This window comes from Lepisosteus platostomus, chromosome 5 (genome assembly GCF_059453375.1).
Source record: "Lepisosteus platostomus isolate fLepPlt1 chromosome 5, fLepPlt1.hap1, whole genome shotgun sequence".
Lineage (NCBI taxonomy): Eukaryota > Metazoa > Chordata > Actinopteri > Semionotiformes > Lepisosteidae > Lepisosteus > Lepisosteus platostomus.
In genome coordinates, this window is record NC_142615.1 from 46438038 (window position 1) to 46458565 (window position 20528).

Here is a 20528-nt window from a genome sequence, read left to right on the forward strand (position 1 = left end):
CCCATCCGGGTGCCGGCTAGGCTCACACCTGCTGGGCTGCCGTGGGTGAGCCCAGTCGAGAGTCGCAGGGTGAGATCTAGTCACCGGGGAGAAACGATACAAGCGAAGGATTACTCGGCTCCCAGCACTTGAAAAGGCTAACAAATGACTCGTTCCCGCCGGAGCTGAATGTACCTGCATGTGTCGTGTCGTCTACTTCCCCCGCCCCGCTGTGTTTGCTGTATTGTCTTTGAAGCCGGCCCCCGAGACGAGACGGGCTGTTCCTGTGCCCCAATTAACACTTTACAGGTGCCATTCCCCGGCATTGTGGCCATTGTCGGTGGTCACACGCGATAAGATAAGGTGGAGGAGGGCGGGGCATGCCCAGCGCCAGACATTCAAGGAGGGGACTGTGCGAGGTGAGGTGAGGTGCGACACGCTGGAGCCCCGACGCTGCTAATGCGGAGCACTTGTTGAACTGGCATTGAAAGGACGTGTGCGCACGGAGCGAGCCTTCCCTGCGGCGGAGCGTGGAAACTTTCTCCCCGCGCTGCAGGAGTTGTGTGCTCTGCAGCGGTGCCGAGAGAACAGCACAGAAGGCAGCAGGCTCTGGAGAGCGGGTAAGAGACAAACCTTCTGGGCAGGCGAGCAGGCCCGTTTTTTGGAAATTGCTGAAAAGGCTCCGGTGTTTGTTCGGTGTGTGGCAGGCGCACGACGCGAGCTTGCGTAGTGATCTGCCGGTCTGGTGTTATGCAAATGAGCCCGAATTGCGTCCCGGGACATACTGCGAATGCGCATTGGCGACTGCAGATGTGTAGGAAACGGCACGCTTGTTTTCTCGTTTTGCCCACCCAAATTGAGCACGGATACAATAGAGGTACAGCCATTCACTGTTTGACATGTCTGCACTGGTACAGAACCTAGCAATCAGAAAACGGGTGAAACTGTCTTGAGAATTAGCATACAGTACCGAGGCCCCCATGGCCAAATAAAGGCTAACCTCGATAATCAGCCTAAATAATGCAGACTACAGCAAGACGACTGACTTTGAAAAGGGAATTAATGTCTGGAAGGAGTAGTGGAACCAGCTTGAAATGCTTCCCTGGACCTCTAACTAAAAGAAACCGGGAACCAGCAGTGGCATCGACTCCTTTCGAACTGGGATCCTATCGCAGCTCGTGGTGTCGTAACTTTCCCTTATCCGATATTGGACCAAGCACATCAGGGGAGAGCGTGAACGCAGTCCCCCACTACCAGAAATTATGCAGTCGAGATTCCCACATTTGGGGAATTCGCAGGGGTCGGCACAGCCGGAGTGCAATGGCCGAGCCTCCCCCTGGGTGAACCGATTTTTTAAGAACTTTATTTTCTTTTCATAAAAAAATTCAGGACATCACAAATTAGAAAGGTTTACATTAATATACATGCTTAAAACAGTATATATGATCACATCTCATTACATTTTGACATGGTACCAGTTACATAGCAACAATTTTCTTTTTTTCTTGTGCAAATCACATACTTTACTTAAACTTGATAATGTTTTTCACAGTTTCTTGAGATATTGACCTATGCTCTCTATTTCCCACAGATTTTCTGCTTCCTCCCTCCCTTCTCTCCACAGATCTCTGAAGTAATAGTTATCTCGGGTGATGAACAGGGCCAGGCTACCTGCTGCCTTGACTGGGACCTCGATGCCTTTAAAGAGCCCCATGTTCCTCATTCTCCACAGGGCGTCTTTCCCACTGTTCACCACGGCCCAGATCCTGTCAAACACGTCAGGAGGAAGTTTGACAGGAGAGATGCCGTATATGACGAAAGCAGCGGTCAGGGTAGATTGGAGCGAGAGAGCTTGCAACCAATCTTCAAACTGTGCCCAGAAGGCCTTAGCAAAAAAGCAGGACCACAGGAGATGGGTCACAGTCTCCTCCTCGCCGCAGCCCACCCTAACCCAGCGAGGGCTGGGGGTGAGGCCCCTACGGTACAAGAAAGTTTGGACTGGTAAGCACTGGTGGGCGACACTCCAGGCTAAATCTCTGTGAATATTGCACAGAAACTTAGAGGATGTGTGTTTCCACACCTTCCTTGTTTGGGCTGATGTTAAAATGCCCACAGGGGTCTGCCTATTCTTCTGCGGTGCAACGAAATCTTCCAGTTTTTGGATGCTGACATCTCGGAGGGGAATATGGCCAATTGGGTGAGATCTTAGAAAACTTTTAACTGTCCCATAAATTGCAGGGCATGTGTCAGAGAGTGGGACATCCAGCTTGGGTCTGACACCCCACACTCTAAACACCTCGCTACCTACCCAGGGCCTGGCAAAAAAAGTCCAGGTACGCGCTTCAGGTGCTGGTGCAAAGCCTCTCAGCACAAAGGCCAGGAAAATGCACAGCAGCTTCATGGCAATATCTGGGACAGACTTCCCCCCTGAGAGTAGCGGCCTGTACATTATTTCCCTTCCGAGTCTTTCCTGCTTCCCACCCCATAGAAAATGAAACATCCATCACCTCAGCACCGCTGCAACACGGTGTGGGATTGGGAAGATAGAAGCCAGAAAATTCAAGACAGGCAAGAGCTGGGCTTTTATGACCAGCACCTTCCCTGTCATGGTGAGGTTTCGGTCCTTCCATTGCATCAGTTTTTTGTTTAAGATTGGCAATTTGATCTGCCAATTTACTGTTCCCATCTCTTCTCCAAAATACACCCCCAGGACCTTAATTCTCTTCTCTTGCAGCCTGAGATCATGTCCTTCTTTTGGCTCCCTCCAGTTCTGATAAAAAATCTCACTCTTAGATTTGTTAATTTTTGCAGAGGAAGCCAAAGAGAAACGATCACAGCACTGCAGAGCTCTGCTAATTGAGACATTGTCAGAGAGGAGCAGGGTGATGTCATCCATTTATAGAGATGTCTTTACCTCTCCCCCCCCACTTCCAGGCACTGGTATCCCATTAATGGCCTGATCCTGGCGCAAGGCACAGGCTAAGGGCTCCATAGCCAAAACGAATAACAAGGGGGATAATGGGCAGCCCTGCCTCACCCCTGAACAGACTTCAAAGGGGCATGATCTATTGCCATTAACCATTACTCTGCTGTTGCTACCTGTGTACAGCAGGTTAATCCACTTTCTCATGATGGGGCCAAACTTCCTGTGCTCAAGTACTGATGTTAAGTACTGCCAGTTTAGTCGGTCAAAGGCCTTTTCTAGGTCTACACCTAAAATGCACAGAGGGAGGGAGCGGTCCTCTGAGTACAGACAGACATCCCTCAACAAGGCCAGGTTGTCGCTCATCAGGCGTCCTGCTATCCCACAAGTCTGTTCTTTCCCTACCAGTGAGGTCACTACATTTTGTAGGTACAGGAAAAGGGCTTTGGACAGGATCTTAGTGTCCACGCCTAACAGGCTGAGGGGTCTCCAGTTCTTTATGTCATTCTTTGCTCCTTTCTTAAACAAGAGAGAGATAGTGCCTTCTCTTAAGGAGTCAGGCAGCAATTCTGTCTTATAGCTTTCCTTGTAAAGGAGCTTTAGCGGATCCTGAAGCAGATCCCAAAAGGTGCAATAAAATTCCTTAGGGAGCCCGTCAGCACCCGGAGTTTTCCCCTTCTGTAAGCTCTCCATAGCCTGTCTCAGCTCTTCTACTGTCAAATCCCTCTCAAGTACTTCCCTGTCTTCTTCACTCAAAACGTTTTCTAGCTTTGAGGTAAAAAAATGAATTTCTTCATCCTTTACCTCTGTACAGTCTTAAGTAGAAGGCCTCGATGCAGGAGAGGATAGCACTCGGCTCTGTTCTCTCTCTTCCCTCCTCATCAACTACACTTTCCATGACAGACTTGGAGCCTACCACTTTCCTGAAAAAGAAGCGAGTACACTTCTCATTTTCTTCCAAGAACTGCACTCAGCTTCTTAACAGCACTCCTCGACTACTTTCTTCCGCTATGCTCCGGATGTCCTTTTTTAAAAAGGTGATATCCTCGAGCACATTGAAGCCACTGTGCAGCATCATGTAGAGACGCTGCAGCTGCCTCTGTTTCCTGGCTAACACTCCTCTCCGTCTGGCAGCCTTCCTTCCCTCAGCCATGAAAGAAGCCCTTGTCCTCACCTTCACCTCCTCCCACCACTCTCCTACTGACCCATACAGACACTGCAAGGACAGCCACTGTGATAGTTTCTCCTTGTAGCGGGATACTACCCCCTCGTTCTCTAGCAGCTTTGTGTTGAGTTTCCAGAGGCCTGGGCCAAAGACAGTCCCGCCCTGGAGTTCCTCTCTACACCCTAAAGCTTGGTGATATGAGAAGAAGACAGGCTGAAGAGTGACCCCAACAACTTTCACTCTCGCTGAGACAAAGCAATAGTCAATTCTGGAGCTGCTATTCCTCCCTGACCATGTATATCCTGCTGTTGTGGGATATATACATCTATATGTGTCTGAGAGTTTAAAGTCTTGAACTAAGTTTTGCAGGGCCAGTGAGCTGGAATCCAATTTTATCGGCCTTTTGGCTAAGATCAAGTTCAAGTGGCATGCCCGCAGTTCCTGTCTTTCCAAAGTTCTAGAAGGCGATCGAAGATCCTGAAGAATGCTTGAGCTGGTATCGCCCTAGGTTGAGCCTAGGGGGTTAAGGCCAAGGAGCAGCTGAGCTGGGTGGGATCCGGCAGCAACGTTCTCTCTCTCTCCTCTATCCTCTCCCCTCCCCCTTTCTCTTGCTCCGCCTCCTTGGCCTCTTGGCTGGGAGTAGGTACTCGTGGCCTGCCCGCAGTGCTTGCTTTCTTCCTCGACACTCGGAAGCGCTATCCGCTCCCTCTCTCTCTCTCTCTCTCTGCCTCCTTGGCCTCTAGGCGGGGAGTAGGTACTCGTGGCCTGCCCGCAGTTCTTACTTTCTTCCTTGCGACTCGGAAGGACTATCCGCTCCCTCTCTCTCTCTCCTCCTGCGCCTGCACCTAGCTGGGCTTTGCACACAAGGACAAAGGCCAGGGCTCCCTTGCTGCTCCTTTAGCAGCTAAACCCTCCTCTCCACAGGACCTTGCTCTCTCTCTTTCTTTCCTTTTTTCTTTGTTCTCCTTTCCAGATGGCAGACAAGAAGACACTGATCCGGTTCCACTGGACCAAGAAAACAGAGACGATGACAACTGCGAAATCCTTTTTCATTACCTTCCTGAGAGGGATCCTGCAGTTGGTGGCGGGAGATCTCTACTGCCTGCAAGACAACAAGGCAGAGAGATACATGGAGGCCTACATGGCCACGGACGCCTCATATGAAAAGGCAACGAAAATGATCAGAGAAAAAGGTAAGCACCCCCTTCACCAATGCAAGGTAAGCAAACCTTCGTTTGCGCAGGTGGTGGAAGCCGGCCGGCAGAAACCGGTCTCAAGACAAAGGGAGAGAGGTGAGAACAAAGAACCCGCACCTCCCCCGCAGAGAACCGAAACTGCCGAGGCCACACCCCCAGCCGCACCAGTGCCACAAGATGGCTGCCAGGACGACAGACAAAATGGCTGACCAGAGAAAGGGCCCTAATAACTCCCAGCAAGAAGGGAAAGAGAAAGCGGGAGAAGAGATGCAGGGTGGATCCACCTTCGGAAGGACAAAAGAAAAGAGTGGTAAGGGAGAACCGTTTCCTCATCCTAGAGGAAACGGAACTTTCTTCCCCTGAGGCCCAGGTACAACCGGAGGAGGCAGCCCAGGAAATGGAAACCCTCCCCCCTGAGGCCCAAAGACGACAGGAAGTGACAGCCCAGGAAACAGAACCCCCCTCCCCCGAGTCCCACGGACAACAGGAGGAGGCAGCCCAGGAAGAGGTAACCCCCTCCCCCGAGGCCCAGGGACAACAGGAAGAGGCAGCCCAGGAAGTCGGAACCCCCTCCCCCGAGGCCCATGAACAACACGAAGAGGCAGCCCAGGAAGTGGAGCCCCCCTCCCCCAAGGCCCAGGAGCAACTAGAGGTCCCCGAAACTCCTGGAGAAAGGGAAGAAAAAAGCCTTCCCGAAACGGTGGTGGAGAGTACCCTCAAGGAAGACGAGGATTACTTTGAAGCCGCCCTGGAGCCGGGACTGATGGTAGGACTGGACCTGTCCAGCATGTTCACCTTTCAGTCCCCAGCGAGACCTGGAGGGAGCCCAGCATATTCCCCCCAGGACCCGAACAAGAGGAGTTACATCTAGGCTAAACAGTGCCCAGATGTAGACTCCCAAGTTTTCCACTGTAAGCACAAAGAGAGGAGGTTCAACTTTCACTTGTTTAATCATGATTGTGAAACTTACCTTTCTAACAACTAACGTGAGAGGGCTGATAGACCCGTTGAAAAGACGAGGAGTCTTTCATGATCTGGCCTCAAAGTCTTTCTCAGTTTGTTTCTTACAGGAGGTCCACCTGAAGGATGAAAGCGACAAGCTGACATTCACCAGGGAATGGACAAAGGGAGAATCATGCTGGAGCGTAGGAGGGGTCCACTCTTCCGGAGTGGGAATCCTCCTCGGAAATCCAGAGATGACGCTGGTTTCCTCCTTCTCGGTGGTGCAGGGCCGGATCCTGGTCGCAGACATCGACTGGAGGGGGCAGAAGTTGAGAGCAATTAACGTCTATGCTCCAACAGAACCCTCTATCCTGAAGGAAGTGTTTGCTGACCTGGCCAGCTGCTGCACCACCAACAGACAGGTGGTGCTTGGCGGGGACTTCAACGTTGACCGGGAGAAGGGGAGCGACGCTAGCTCGGCAGAGCTGGAGTCGCTACTCAAGAAGTTCTCCCTGGTAGACAGTTTCAGACGGTGCCGCCCTAACGACACCGGAACGACATGGAAAAACTCCCGGGGAGTGTGCAGCCGCCTAGACTACATCTTTCTGCACACAACCTGCTCCCTGGAGTTGGCGACGGTGTCCCCGGAGTGGTATTCCAACCACGAGCGCTTGACGGTGGTGGCTAACACCAACCTGCCAGCATTCAGTCGTGGGTACTGGAAGCTGAACCAGGAGATACTGGAGAAAGACGACTTCAAGGCACTGTTTCGTAAAGACTACGCGAGCTGGGTTGATCTGAGAGACGGCTACAGCTCCATGGTGGAATGGTGGGAGTCGGTGAAAGACAGGACCCGAACCCTGGCACAGACGTACTGCAGATGGAAGGCGGCCAGGGAGAGGAAGGAAGCTGCACGACTCCAGAGACAACTAGAGGAGGAGTACAGCTCGGCTAACGGGGGAGGAGCCTTCAATTCAGCCCGGGCACGGGACCTGAAGGAGAGGCTCCGCAAACTCAATCAGGTCCGAGGAGCCCAGAAAAAGAGGGTGATCCACGGCCTGAGACGGGGAGATGGAGAGGAAGTGCTGGACGAGAGCGACAAGGTAGAAGCGGCCACCGCTTTCTACACGGAGCTCTTTTCAGAAAAGCAGACGGAGGTGGAGGCAGGCGAAGGCACGAGTACCGGAGGAGGTGAGGGAGGACTTGGAGGGTCCGATCGCGGCCGAGGAGCTAAAGGCGGCACTCTTGTCCATGGGTAAAGGCAAGGTGCCAGAGCCCTTAGCAGAGACGGTGAGACGGGACCCTGGAGATACCGGGAGGCGCGGGGGAAACCCTGAAGATCTCCCAGTACGCCGACGACACGACGCTGTTCCTGAGGTCAGACAGGGGGTTGAGGAGGGCCCTGCAGGTCATGGAGCAAAACTCCAGAGCCTCGGGGTCGAAACTCAACCGCCGAAAGAGCAAACTGAAGTTCTTCGGGCCCTGGAAGCACAGGACGACGGCGCCGGAGGGTCTCGAGCTCTGCACAGAGCCCCTCAAAATACTGGGGGTTTCCTTCCAGAGCCAGGACAACGAGACCAACAACTAGACCAAGAGGATCGCCAAGGTGAACGCGAAGCTGGGTCTGTGGAAAACGCGGTCGCTGTCCTACACAGGGAAAGTGATGGTGTTGAAAGCAGACATCCTGCCGGCTTTGGTTTACCTGGCGGTGGTGTACCCGCTGCCGGCCAGACTCAGACGAGCGCTGCAAGGGATGATCTTCGGCTTCGTCTGGGGCGGCAAGTACGAGTACATCACGGATGTGTCAGCCGGTCGAGGAAGGGGGTCGAGATGTCCCACATTTCCCCATGAAACTCGACTGCATCTTCTACTGCAACCTCTGTCGGGCGCTGCGGGAGCCCATCGGACCTCAGGAGGAGGACGAAGCGCCTAGTCGCCAAATGGGGTTTCCCCACGGCGAGGGAGCGCTGGAAAGGACTTTGGGCCCTATACAGGGATTAAAGGAAAATAGCAAGTGCTAGGTTTGGAGGAACTCTGTTAAATGCTCAAATTCGCCCCCACTTGCAAAGATTGATAACGGACAATCAATCTCCGTTACGTCGTTGTTTTTTATTACATGGAGTGTTAATATGTGTGAGATGTTCCTTTTGAGATGTTTTTTTTTTGCGGAATAAAGTATATTTTGTAGAACAAAAAAAATCTTATGACAAGGTTTTCAAGTTATCTGTTGAACTACATTCTAATAGGTGAGGTCACATTCCAGGTCATTTCTTTACGTTTTTTGTTTCTGGAGCAACTGTTAGATGAAATGTGCTAATATGTAACCTAACTCCAGTGTGAATAACTAGAAGAGGGGAGCAGCTCCATTCCAGACCAAGGGAGCTTTGAGATTGGCTGGGTCAGATCTCTCATTTGCATATCTGATTTGGAAATATAACACTAAACCCCTTCTTGCATGGATTTAACTTGCACCCAAGAGTCACCTACTGTGTATTGCTACTTATTTTTTTATGATAAGTGGTGATTACCAGTTGACAGGTTTTATTTGTTGAATTATAAATGGTTTTGTATTATCACCCTGAATGGCCTGTACTCGAGGTTTGGTAGGGTATGTGTTTTCATTTCATTTACCAAATGGAATTTTTGCTCTTTTAGTATTTGTCTAGAAGGCTTTCTGAAGTCAGGAAGCCCATTTATTTGGTGAAAAAAGATTCTGTATTAATATTAATATTTCTCATACAACATAAATAGGGTCTTCTATTAATAAAAAGATCTTGCACTTGGAAATCTTAATAAAGCTGTGTGCTTCCATACACTCGAGCAGTTTTGATTCCTAATATTCAACCTTAGGTGAGGGAACGTGTCTTTTTTCGCCTTTTGGTTTCCAATTGATCAGCACAGTATAGAAAATAGATTCATAAAGCAACGTCAGCAGTGACAAATGTGCGAAAAGTGATCACTTGTTTTCGCCCGCTTTCAAACTGAAACCCTTTGGTGTGTTAAGAGAATGTGATAACCACTACCCTGCGCAAGGTGGGAATGGGTAACTTGCAGAGAGTGTTGAACTTCGAGAAAGGACTTCTCTCAGGAATATATGTCCACATTCTGAAGAGGAGATTTTCTCCATTTCTGTAGTCTGACTTCCTCTATTGCTAGAGAGCTGTAGAATGTGGAGTCACCTATCCAGCTCTGGGAACAGTGTGTAGATAACAGGTTTGTTACTGCCTGATGAGCACAGTAAATTAATACAGCAGAATAAACACACTGTGAGTATTTGAAGGGAATTAACAATCTTTTACGTCTCGCCACGTTCAGTGCTGCTGTCATTTCTGCAATATTGTGATTATCACGTTCATCACACATGCACAAGATCCCCTGTTTGAAATCGGGCAGAAACAGGTGTCTTTTTATCCTCTCACATTTTGCACTTCTGCCAGTGTTTTATGGATCTTGTTTTGTCTTATTGCAAGAATTCGCATTTCCTGTGTCATTCATGATCAAGTCAAACACCCAGCAGATCATGTCACCTTTCAGATAGTCATTCTTCTGCTTCCTAAATTTCCTAGAGACAGGTCATTTCAGCAGAACTGACAAACTTGGCAAAGCAACCTGATAAGACCAGGTCCTAGAAGTCACTACTCAGTCAGTTACTGCTGCCGAAATGCAAGCCCTTCCTCGAGCCTGAAGAAGTTGATCCTACATTACTCATGAAGAAGATGTATCTACCAAACATCAGAGAGCTGAGCTGGATCACTTTCCTTCTGAATGACGTTGCAGTAACACTCTACCACTCCTCTTCGTGCACTCATGCTGGAACTTTGGGAGGCTACTGCAGACAGCAGAGGTTGGATCATACACAGAGGTTGAAATAGCTCAGCTGAGAAAGCCTTAGACTGATGCTCTAAAGGTTTCTGGTTCAATCTGGGGTTTTGGTGTTTTGTTTCGTTGCGCCATTTGTTCCTCTCTGCAATGCCCTGTGTCCAAAGTCACACTTCCCTTCATCAGCCTGATTCCCAAACTAGAATCTTTGTGTCCTTGAGTCCCTCTTTTACCAACACTGATGAAGTACAGAAATAACTTAACATGTTTTGCACTCCTTATGGTGTTTTATGGTGGGACCTGTATTTCTCTATGAATTTCCTTAGTGACAGCCCATTTGTTTTCAATATATTTCTGGTGAAGTTATTACATCGGTCTCCCCTGGTGGCTTGTTTTCATATCCCACTTCTGACAACGACTTTTCTTATGTCACTTTGATGGGAGTACAATTGGAAAAAAAAAACTAAAATGTGTGTAGTTGTTTCCATATCAAACCCATCTTCCATTTTATACAGTATTCCACAGGAGTGAATCAATTCCTTGTTTAATTTTGCAAATGACCGTGCTGTCAAAAAAACTAAATTCCTATGTAACCAAGGAGTTGCTGAAAAGCAACTTCACTTTGATGTTTTGTGTTGTTATAACTAATTCATCTCCTTTTTAAAAAAATAGATTTCTGTAGAAGAAAGGTGTCTCACACTAAAGTTTAAATTGTAAACAGGTCATAGAAAAAGCTCCTTAGCTCCCTGTCAGGAATCAAACCCTACTCTCCTGTATGACAGGCAGGGATTCTCACCATGGTTAAATTGCAACCGTAATAATATTGACAACATTAATAAATGCATATATAATTGAAATTGAAAACATATCTAACACAGCATCTTTTCCGGTTATATACCACAATGCATTGCTGATATTTGTTGTTTGCCATTTAGGTTAAATACTGTCATGTTTTTCTCAGCAATCGTCTTTTGATGCGTAAGTATAAATAATGATAATACTATTTGAATACATACAGGTCTTAATATTATTTTGATTAAAAATAGTACGTTAATAAGAAATAAATGGCATATAAAATAGTGTGAAGGTGAAGATCACACAAAATCAACTACAAATGTGGGAATTTTACATTTTTAAGATTATAAATTGCATGTAGCACATTAGCAACACTACAGTAATGCTAATATAACAATAGTGTTAAAAACTCCTGACCTAATTCCTTACAAATGCTGATACAAAATGTGAATGATTTCAGAGTTTCGGGTATTGGGTCTCCTGATAGAGATCAGAGATGAACTGAGGCATGCGGGAAAGTGTACAGAACTGGTGAACTCACAATTCTACTTCAAGAGGCTGAGCACAATGGAAGAGTCCTGTACACACAAGTGAGTCCTTGACAACATGGACAATCAAAACCTACTGGTATGATATTATATTATCTCTGTGGTGTAGAAAATATTCACTACTAGTATTCTAGGTTACAGATAGGTCATTATTATTATATCAGCTTACATCTGATTAATAGGATCCATCTCTGGCATACATTCTTATTTTTAGTTTATAATGTATAATCTTGCTAATCTTTTAATGCCAAAATAAAGTGTTTTATAAAAAGCTTCATGTTCTAAAAAATTACTACAACTTTTGAACTTTGAAATATGGCCACTTTGTATTCTAGGACTAAGCAAATACTGCAGAAAAGTGGAGTTAAAATGTGAAAATGTGTAATGGGTATGTCTGATTAGTTGATTAGTGAAGATCCAGTAGTAAAAATAACTTCTAATTGTAGAGAAAACCGGTTCAGGGACGCCAAATATGTAATCATAGTGGCTCTCTGAAGGCACCAGTTCTGTAGGGTTTGGGCATTTACTGAGACAATTATTAATTGTAGCAGTAAATCACAAAGTTGATTCTTTTGGTGGCTTTAGAATCCAACCATGCGACATAACTCAAACAACGCGCACACACAGGTACTAATACACGAGGATACATTTATTAATACATAGAATATGCATATAAACCTAACAGATCTTATCGAGAGGGTTATCAGAATACAAAAGATATATATTCAATCAGTTACAAAGAGTTACATATATCAAGAGGACATACGTTCAGTATATCATTCATTTAGACCGTTTCGTAAAGTGAACTTGGTTACAACTTCTACATTAGATACTCAAACAAGTACATAACTCTTAGGAATTAAATTGATATCAACTGGTTTGGATAACAATTGAATTCTCGAGCTGTAATGCATTGAAGTTGAATACTCATCCAATCTTTGGGGATTCAGATCTCCTGCGGGCACAAAGGAACAGTTGCAGGCTGTTGCTGTCCAATCCGCGCTCTCTGGCTCGGTGCCAGGCTGTGCTGTGCGGCTTGCGACGGTGCGCTGCTGATGCTCACTGTTGGCTTTAACTAGCAAAGTTTGTGCACAGGAGAAAAGATGACTGTGGGTCCCAGCAAGTCAGGAAGAGGACCAGTTCGGTTATGATGAAGAGCTAGTTCTGAATAGTAATTCAGCTGTCCACAGTTCCGACCTGTTCACGAGGCCTGCTGCTGGTTACTCTCTGGCAACCTCCACTCTAGACTCTTAGAACAAAGGAAAGTTCTGGCACTCGGACACACTGGCCGTTCCGTGGTTGTCCGGGCTGAGTCTCAGGACGGTCAGGAGGAGCGCTGCGAGAATGTCCTGCCCTTAGGAGCCTTCTGCTCCTGGGCCGTCCTGCCCTGGAATTCTCCTTTGAATTCCTTCTGAATCTTGTCTGAATCTGAATCTGAATCTCCGTCTGAATCTCTGTGTTGCCTGTTTTTACCTGGAGGAACTTCAGCTCATTGATTGGCTGAAAGTTCCATGGGCATCAGAGTCCCACGTGGGTTACTCGGCCCTACCAGTCCCTGATTGGTTGATCAAGGTGAGATATGAGTCACTTAGTCCTGACACTTAGGAATGCAATCCAGATGTCCAACTCGCACTCCCTAGACAGATAGGCGCCAATGGGTGACCATTGATCATGATAGCCAGGCTTAGCTAAGTGCATCCCCCTTTGGGAGCTGTCCTTGGACCTTAAATCACCTTGCATGAATGGTTTCTCTGTGGCTGCACCACAGAGATGAACAGAGAAATGAGGCCTAATTTGGGAAAGCTCAGAAACACTTAATTCTGCATTATTATTAAGCCTCGCCGCTACATATCCCCCCTTTTTGAAGGTCACGAGGTCCTGAGGCGTTGTTGCCTTCAAAACAAAACAGAGTTAAGTGATGTCCCTTGCCATTAGAACATTAATCTTAAATGTCTACATTACTCCTCGAGAATTCATACCGGAACCAGCATTGGATACAAACAGGATGAATAACATCTGGAGTATGTATAAACACGGTAGGAGACATTATCTCAGTCTAGGAATTACACATCAGGAAGTTCACTGTCAATATCTGATACCTCTGTGGTAGATATTTGGGGAGAAGTCACTTCCTTTCTTTTGACATGCTACCTTTGACTCATTCATGCTACCCAGAGTACATCTTGATGTGAGAGTACATCATTCAGAGTACACTGTCAGTCATGATCCAGCTACCTGGCAGTAGTGTTAGAATAACAACAGTTCCTGTTCCCAGCCCCCGATAAACCACAACACCTGTGTTGGGTAGCTGCTAGGGTGGTTTGGAGGTTTGTTCCATTAAAGCAAACTAACTACCTGTACCTCTTCAGGGCTTACTGTTTCTTGGATTTCTATCCAATTGAATAGTGTGGCACCTGAAGGCATCTTAGACCTCAAGTTTGGTCTTATATTGTCTGGTTCCAGACCGTACAGTGTTAAGTTACCATGCTGTACTATGGCCTCCTCGGGAACTTACAGGAAAACTATTGGTTAGATAGCTGCATTGTGGTAGCTGTATCATACTTGTCACAAGTCACAGTGTCAGTTAAATGTGGTGTGCTGACCAGCCATTTACTTCCCACCTGCTCTTCATGGGGTTCATTAACCTCCCTCTGCTCGTTAGTAGCTTTACACCCTTCATTGGTGAATCGCTTAGACACAGCCAATGGATAGCTTTTGTAGCCATACCCATCTCAAGATTTGGAACCGAATTCAATCTTGGATTGCCTTCTGGGTGAGCTATGAGCGATGAGGTTAAAGTCACATGCTCCTCTACTGAGAAGAGTGGAATCAAGTGGGTTGGGATTTGTGCCGTGGTTAGACTGGCTACAGTGGCACTAAACTCCCTTAACAGGTCTTGTGTCAACATTCTGGCCTGTTGCACACAAGCATAAACCCACTGTATAACACCAACAATCATGTCCACTGGTTGGGGAATAAGATTTAACCCTGTTGCATAGGAAATTGCCTGTAGGGTTTTCCCTAAGCTTTCCAACTTTTGCTGCTGTTGATACAGTCTGTCACTACCCTCTGGCATCTCTGACACCTGCCTTCTTGGGGCAGTCAGGGTGAGAGTGCCAGTAGCACACAAACCTACCAGAAAAAGCAAACGTGCAACAGTGGCGGCAGCAATCAGTCCTCCCAAAAGTCTTTTCGGGTGGCTGACCCCAGTCATCTCCTTCTGGGTGACTGTTGCCTTTCTAAGCTGGTGCAGCATGTACATGGTGTCTTCCTCAGTATGCCATGTGGCATCTTGGGCACCAACCTCCTGGAAATCTGGGGAGATCTGACGCAGCGGCTGATGCTGCTCCTCCGTTTCCAGGGCATCTGCTTTTTCGATTTGTTCATGCCTGTGCTCTAGGAACCCTGCAGGGGGCGGTGCAGCGGTGGAGCATGCCTGACCCTCGGCTGAGTGGTCATCTGGAGCACCTGAGTGATCTGGGATTGTTATCCCATTCTCACTGTTCAGGTCCACCCTGCACACTTCCCGATTGAGGAATCCCTCTATCGGCATGTTTACAATCGTTCGCTGGGCGTGGGTGTAGGACACCTGCTCGCTCCCCCCTTCCCTCGCTAAGGGTTCAGGGAGCTGCCCCAGCAGTGGGATAGCTAGTTCACTGTCTTTGAACTTACTATCACTCACCAGGCCCATGTCAGTGCAGGCGGGGATTCTGACACCTCTCTTTGCGATGTCCTGCACTGGCAGGCGGGTGACTTTACCATCCAGCTCCAGTCTGGCTGAACCACTGTTGGTCAGACTCAGACTGACAGACTGAGCTGGTGGCTGTAAGAAAACCGGCTCGGCTTTCATTCCCTGTCCCTTCTGGGAGACTGGGTGTGTAGGCAACCCTGCCGTTGAGGCAGGAACAATCAGGTCAGTCTCACTCACTACCTGGTAGTTGTGAGAAATAATGTTACCTGACTGCAGGTTCCCTGGGTCACAGCAGAGGGAATCGGCATCTGGGATCAGGTGTGTCCACAGCGCAGTAGTCTCAGCGTCCAGCTGGACCTCCTGTCTAACCTGTGAATGTTGCACCAGGGGCACCTGGCGGTGGCCCTGTGACAGCTGCTCAAGCAGATCCTCACTAATAGAGGACCTCTCAGGGCTAAGGGTGAGGGCTACATCACCAACCTGCTCTCCTGCCATCTGGATCCCTTCCACCACTGCGGGGTGGTGTTCCTGAACCCTCTTGGGTGCCAGGGTGCACAGGGAAAGCTCCTTTTCATCGCCAGGTGGGGAGATCTGCTCCTCTTTAGGGATGTAAAAGGGGTGTGCTTTACCTGGTGGATCAGGCGGCTGCTCGGAGCAGCGCTCCTGTGGCAGGGAGGCTGTTGGGACCTCAGCCGGGACAGGACTTCCCTGTATATCTGGGGAACAAGGAAATATTTTTATTTCTTGTCCAGAGGGAACAGAAGGAATCTCCGCATAGGCTTCTGTGTTCGGTGGGCACTGTGTGAGCACAGTCTGCCTCTTGGCCCCCCTTTCCTTCTGTACAGAAGGCTTAGGAGCCTTGACCTGTTTCCACACCTTGCCTTTCTGGTGATTCACCAAAGGTTCCTCTCTGAGTCGCATGCCCTTTCCTTTTTCTACCCGTTTGAGCTTGCCGTGTGACATCAAACACCTTTCAACCTCAGTGTCAATCAGTGTCTCACTGGGTAAGACATCTCCCATGGCAGCCTTGAAGTAAAAGCTTCTTGCTTTTCCTCTGCGTTTTACTGCCTGCTCTGTGACTTCAGGGGTGGAGTCAGCACTCGCTTGGGAGTGGCTGAATTCATCCAGGCAGGAACTCTTCCGCTCAATCAGATAGACTGAGGGAGGGAGAGGGGGCGGGTCTCCGCCTCCTCCAGTGGAGAGTATCAGCTCATTCACGCTTCCGGCAGCCTTGGGGAACGGTTGTCCCTGTCCTAATAAAGCTTGTTCAAGCCTGGCCAGGCGGGCGGCTACTGAATCCTTTTGTTCAGTTTTTTTTTCTAGCCCTTTCCCTCCCCTGGTGTTCTCATGGCACTTAGGACGCTGGGTGCGGTCCAGTGTGCCTGCTTTGGAACGGGGCTTAGCCAGCTCAGGAGCCTGTGCTCCTTCGAGCAGGGGGGAATTAACCCTGCTGGCTCTGACGGCGAACACAGTCGCTTTAACAGCTTTTTGCTCAGAGCGACTTTGGACATCATACTCCCAGGCTTTCTGCACGAATCTCTTGATATCAGTCATTTTCATGGTCTGTGCATCTGTATGCATTAAGATCATCTTTCTGACTGACGGGTGGAGATTCGCAATGAATAAACCCTTGAAATGTGTGTTCTCTTCGCAACCCTCATCATTTCGCCCTCCAAAATAAGTTCGTCTAAGTCTCTCGTAATATTCGCGAGGGGACTCTGCTCTCTCGTGCTTAATGTTAAGAGCGGCGGCTATCGCGACAGTCGGGTCAATAAACGCACTGTATTCTTCGATAAGTGCTTGACAAAGCTGCTCAAAGTCATTACAGACTTCTTTCATCTGCCTAGCCATCCACTCATGTACAGCTCTGCTGGTAGTTTTCCTGACCAGAAACACTTTCTCCTGTTCTGTGGCGTTTGGCAGGTACTGCAGGTTATACCTGAGGTCTTGAATATAACTCTCGATATTATTCTCTGACACTGCGGGGTCAAATCTCTCTATGTCCTTCGCTAGCTCTCTCAGAGAATGGAGATTTATTCTACTAGCTTCTCCGCTGACGGAGATATGGAAGAGATCGTGGTCAGACCTGTCGCTGCTAGAGAGAGTGCGTAATAGCGACTCGAATTCAGACCTTTTAGCAACCATCGTTAAACTTAAAGAGTATTACGTTTAAGTACGAAATCACAGTTTTACCACAGAAAACCACAAGATCAAGTATGCAATCAACCCGGTAGATCGCAAAAGATCACAAAACAATCAAACACTGCTTAAAGAGCAAGGGGAACTTTTTTCCTTTCGGCTTTCAGCACACTGTATTGTCGTGTATGAAACCCGCGGCGTTTTATATTGAATTATTCCGCTTGGTTGACTCATTTCAGTCTTGCCACGCCCGTGCCAGGGACGCCAAATAAATGTAGAGAAAACCGGTTCAGGGACGCCAAATATGTAATCATAGTGGCTCTCTGAAGGCACCAGTTCTGTAGGGTTTGGGCATTTACTGAGACAATTATTAATTGTAGCAGTAAATCACAAAGTTGATTCTTTTGGTGGCTTTAGAATCCAACCATGCGACATAACTCAAACAACGCGCACACACAGGTACTAATACACGAGGATACATTTATTAATACATAGAATATGCATATAAACCTAACAGATCTTATCGAGAGGGTTATCAGAATACAAAAGATATATATTCAATCAGTTACAAAGAGTTACATATATCAAGAGGACATACGTTCAGTATATCATTCATTTAGACCGTTTCGTAAAGTGAACTTGGTTACAACTTCTACATTAGATACTCAAACAAGTACATAACTCTTAGGAATTAAATTGATATCAACTGGTTTGGATAACAATTGAATTCTCGAGCTGTAATGCATTGAAGTTGAATACTCATCCAATCTTTGGGGATTCAGATCTCCTGCGGGCACAAAGGAACAGTTGCAGGCTGTTGCTGTCCAATCCGCGCTCTCTGGCTCGGTGCCAGGCTGTGCTGTGCGGCTTGCGACGGTGCGCTGCTGATGCTCACTGTTGGCTTTAACTAGCAAAGTTTGTGCACAGGAGAAAAGATGACTGTGGGTCCCAGCAAGTCAGGAAGAGGACCAGTTCGGTTATGATGAAGAGCTAGTTCTGAATAGTAATTCAGCTGTCCACAGTTCCGACCTGTTCACGAGGCCTGCTGCTGGTTACTCTCTGGCAACCTCCACTCTAGACTCTTAGAACAAAGGAAAGTTCTGGCACTCGGACACACTGGCCGTTCCGTGGTTGTCCGGGCTGAGTCTCAGGACGGTCAGGAGGAGCGCTGCGAGAATGTCCTGCCCTTAGGAGCCTTCTGCTCCTGGGCCGTCCTGCCCTGGAATTCTCCTTTGAATTCCTTCTGAATCTTGTCTGAATCTGAATCTGAATCTCCGTCTGAATCTCTGTGTTGCCTGTTTTTACCTGGAGGAACTTCAGCTCATTGATTGGCTGAAAGTTCCATGGGCATCAGAGTCCCACGTGGGTTACTCGGCCCTACCAGTCCCTGATTGGTTGATCAAGGTGAGATATGAGTCACTTAGTCCTGACACTTAGGAATGCAATCCAGATGTCCAACTCGCACTCCCTAGACAGATAGGCGCCAATGGGTGACCATTGATCATGATAGCCAGGCTTAGCTAAGTGCATCCCCCTTTGGGAGCTGTCCTTGGACCTTAAATCACCTTGCATGAATGGTTTCTCTGTGGCTGCACCACAGAGATGAACAGAGAAATGAGGCCTAATTTGGGAAAGCTCAGAAACACTTAATTCTGCATTATTATTAAGCCTCGCCGCTACATAATATTATTTCTAATATAATATTATTTCCAGATAAACCAACTTTGGAGAGTAGGCAACAGTGATGTCAGAGAGAGTGTGTTCACAGTGTTGTCAAGGTATTGCTTATAGATTTTTTAAATGTTTTTACATTACATTTTTACTTTGATCAAGTTAAAATATAAACAAAATTTAGCTTAAAGATACCTTGTTAACCACTGAATTTGCAAGGTGTAAAACTGCTAAATTGTCTCTTAAAATATAAGGATTACAGTAGTACATTTGATACTAAATATTTGAGTAAATAAACAATGAGTGAAAACTCGCTTGAGAAATGTCTAAGCTCAGTCATAATTTGGTTTTCAGACTTAATACAAATGAACTGATGGTGGAATTCAACTTTGCTGGCACAAACCAGAAAGATCAAAGACAAAAGAGGTGCCTGGGAGACACAAATCTTTTTAGAGCAATTAAAGGTACTCTTATTCTATGTTGTACTTTCAAACTTTGGGTACTCTTTAATTAGGACAGACTTTATTGCTCAATTACTATGATGCAAGCTAAACTTAATACATTGATTAAGCTTTGAGCTTAGTAAACCTTAATGGTTCTTTTTTTAGATTATGTTCAAGAAGAGATTAATCATCATTTATCTGAGTACTAATATTATAACATTTTTCCTAGCTGTGGTGCTGAAACCCCACCCAACAGCAACAGAAAAATAAATAAAGGAGCACACAATACGTTATTTGAAGAATGCGTATGCAAGGCAGTGGGCCTGGAAGTCTGGACACTGAAAATGATAAGTTGCTGGTCCTAACTGTTAGGACAATTGGACAGGGCTTTGCAAATGGTGAACAGTAAAAATCGTCTTAACTTCACATTGTAATAAGATTTTCTTGGAGATATACAAGTTGTAAATTTTGAAACTTATATTTGAATCAAAATGTGGTTTTGAGTTAAATATTAGCATGTTCACGTAGTTAGTTTGTGTTTGTAAATATATTGCCATGTTACAAGAATTTGTAGCTGAAGTTTACTAGTTGTGTTTTTTTTATTTTTGATGATTAGCCATATGTTGATTACAATATTGTATATAATGTATAATTTGAACTCAATATTTTTCAGGAGTGAATGATTGTATATTTTCAGAATAAATTTGGAAACCAAATTATTGGCTTGATTTACTAATTTCGATGCCTATAAAACCTATCTTTGATGTATAATAGACCTTTAACCATATATGTATTATAGTCCTCTAAAGTTATCCGTATAATAGAACTCCAACAATTTATGTATAATGGACATATAATCATAGATGTATAATTGGTGTATAACAATATACGTATATTAGAATTTCATTCTAGACTAATTACGGACCACATTTATACGTCTAAGGTATGTGTTTAATAGACGTTTATTCTACATCTTTTGCCCACTGGGATTGACCTTCTTGAGACTTGGTGGGAATACAAATACTTTGCATGTATCGAATTATAGCACGTAACAACCGAGTACCTGAGTTGATATCACCGGGCAATTTCCAATAATGACCAACATCATTAACTTCAAGGAAAATAAGAATCACACATGGAGTTTTATCTTGGAATGGAGGGCGGGAGAATTCGTTTATACTCCCGTTGCATCTTGAGCTAAACTATTTTTAAAATTT

At 46.6% G+C, this 20528-nt stretch overlaps 2 non-coding genes across 2 annotated transcripts; one reads left to right on the top strand and one right to left on the bottom strand.

Moving 5' to 3' along the window:
• Positions 1 to 1201: 1201 nt before the first annotated feature.
• Positions 1202 to 1365, bottom strand: LOC148667439 (U1 spliceosomal RNA). The gene has a single exon (XR_015938223.1). It is a non-coding gene; the product is annotated as a U1 spliceosomal RNA (small nuclear RNA).
• Positions 1366 to 8840: 7475 nt separating this feature from the next.
• Positions 8841 to 8898, top strand: LOC148667440 (U7 small nuclear RNA). Its single transcript, XR_015938906.1, has one exon. It is a non-coding gene; the product is annotated as a U7 small nuclear RNA (small nuclear RNA).
• Positions 8899 to 20528: the final 11630 nt, after the last annotated feature.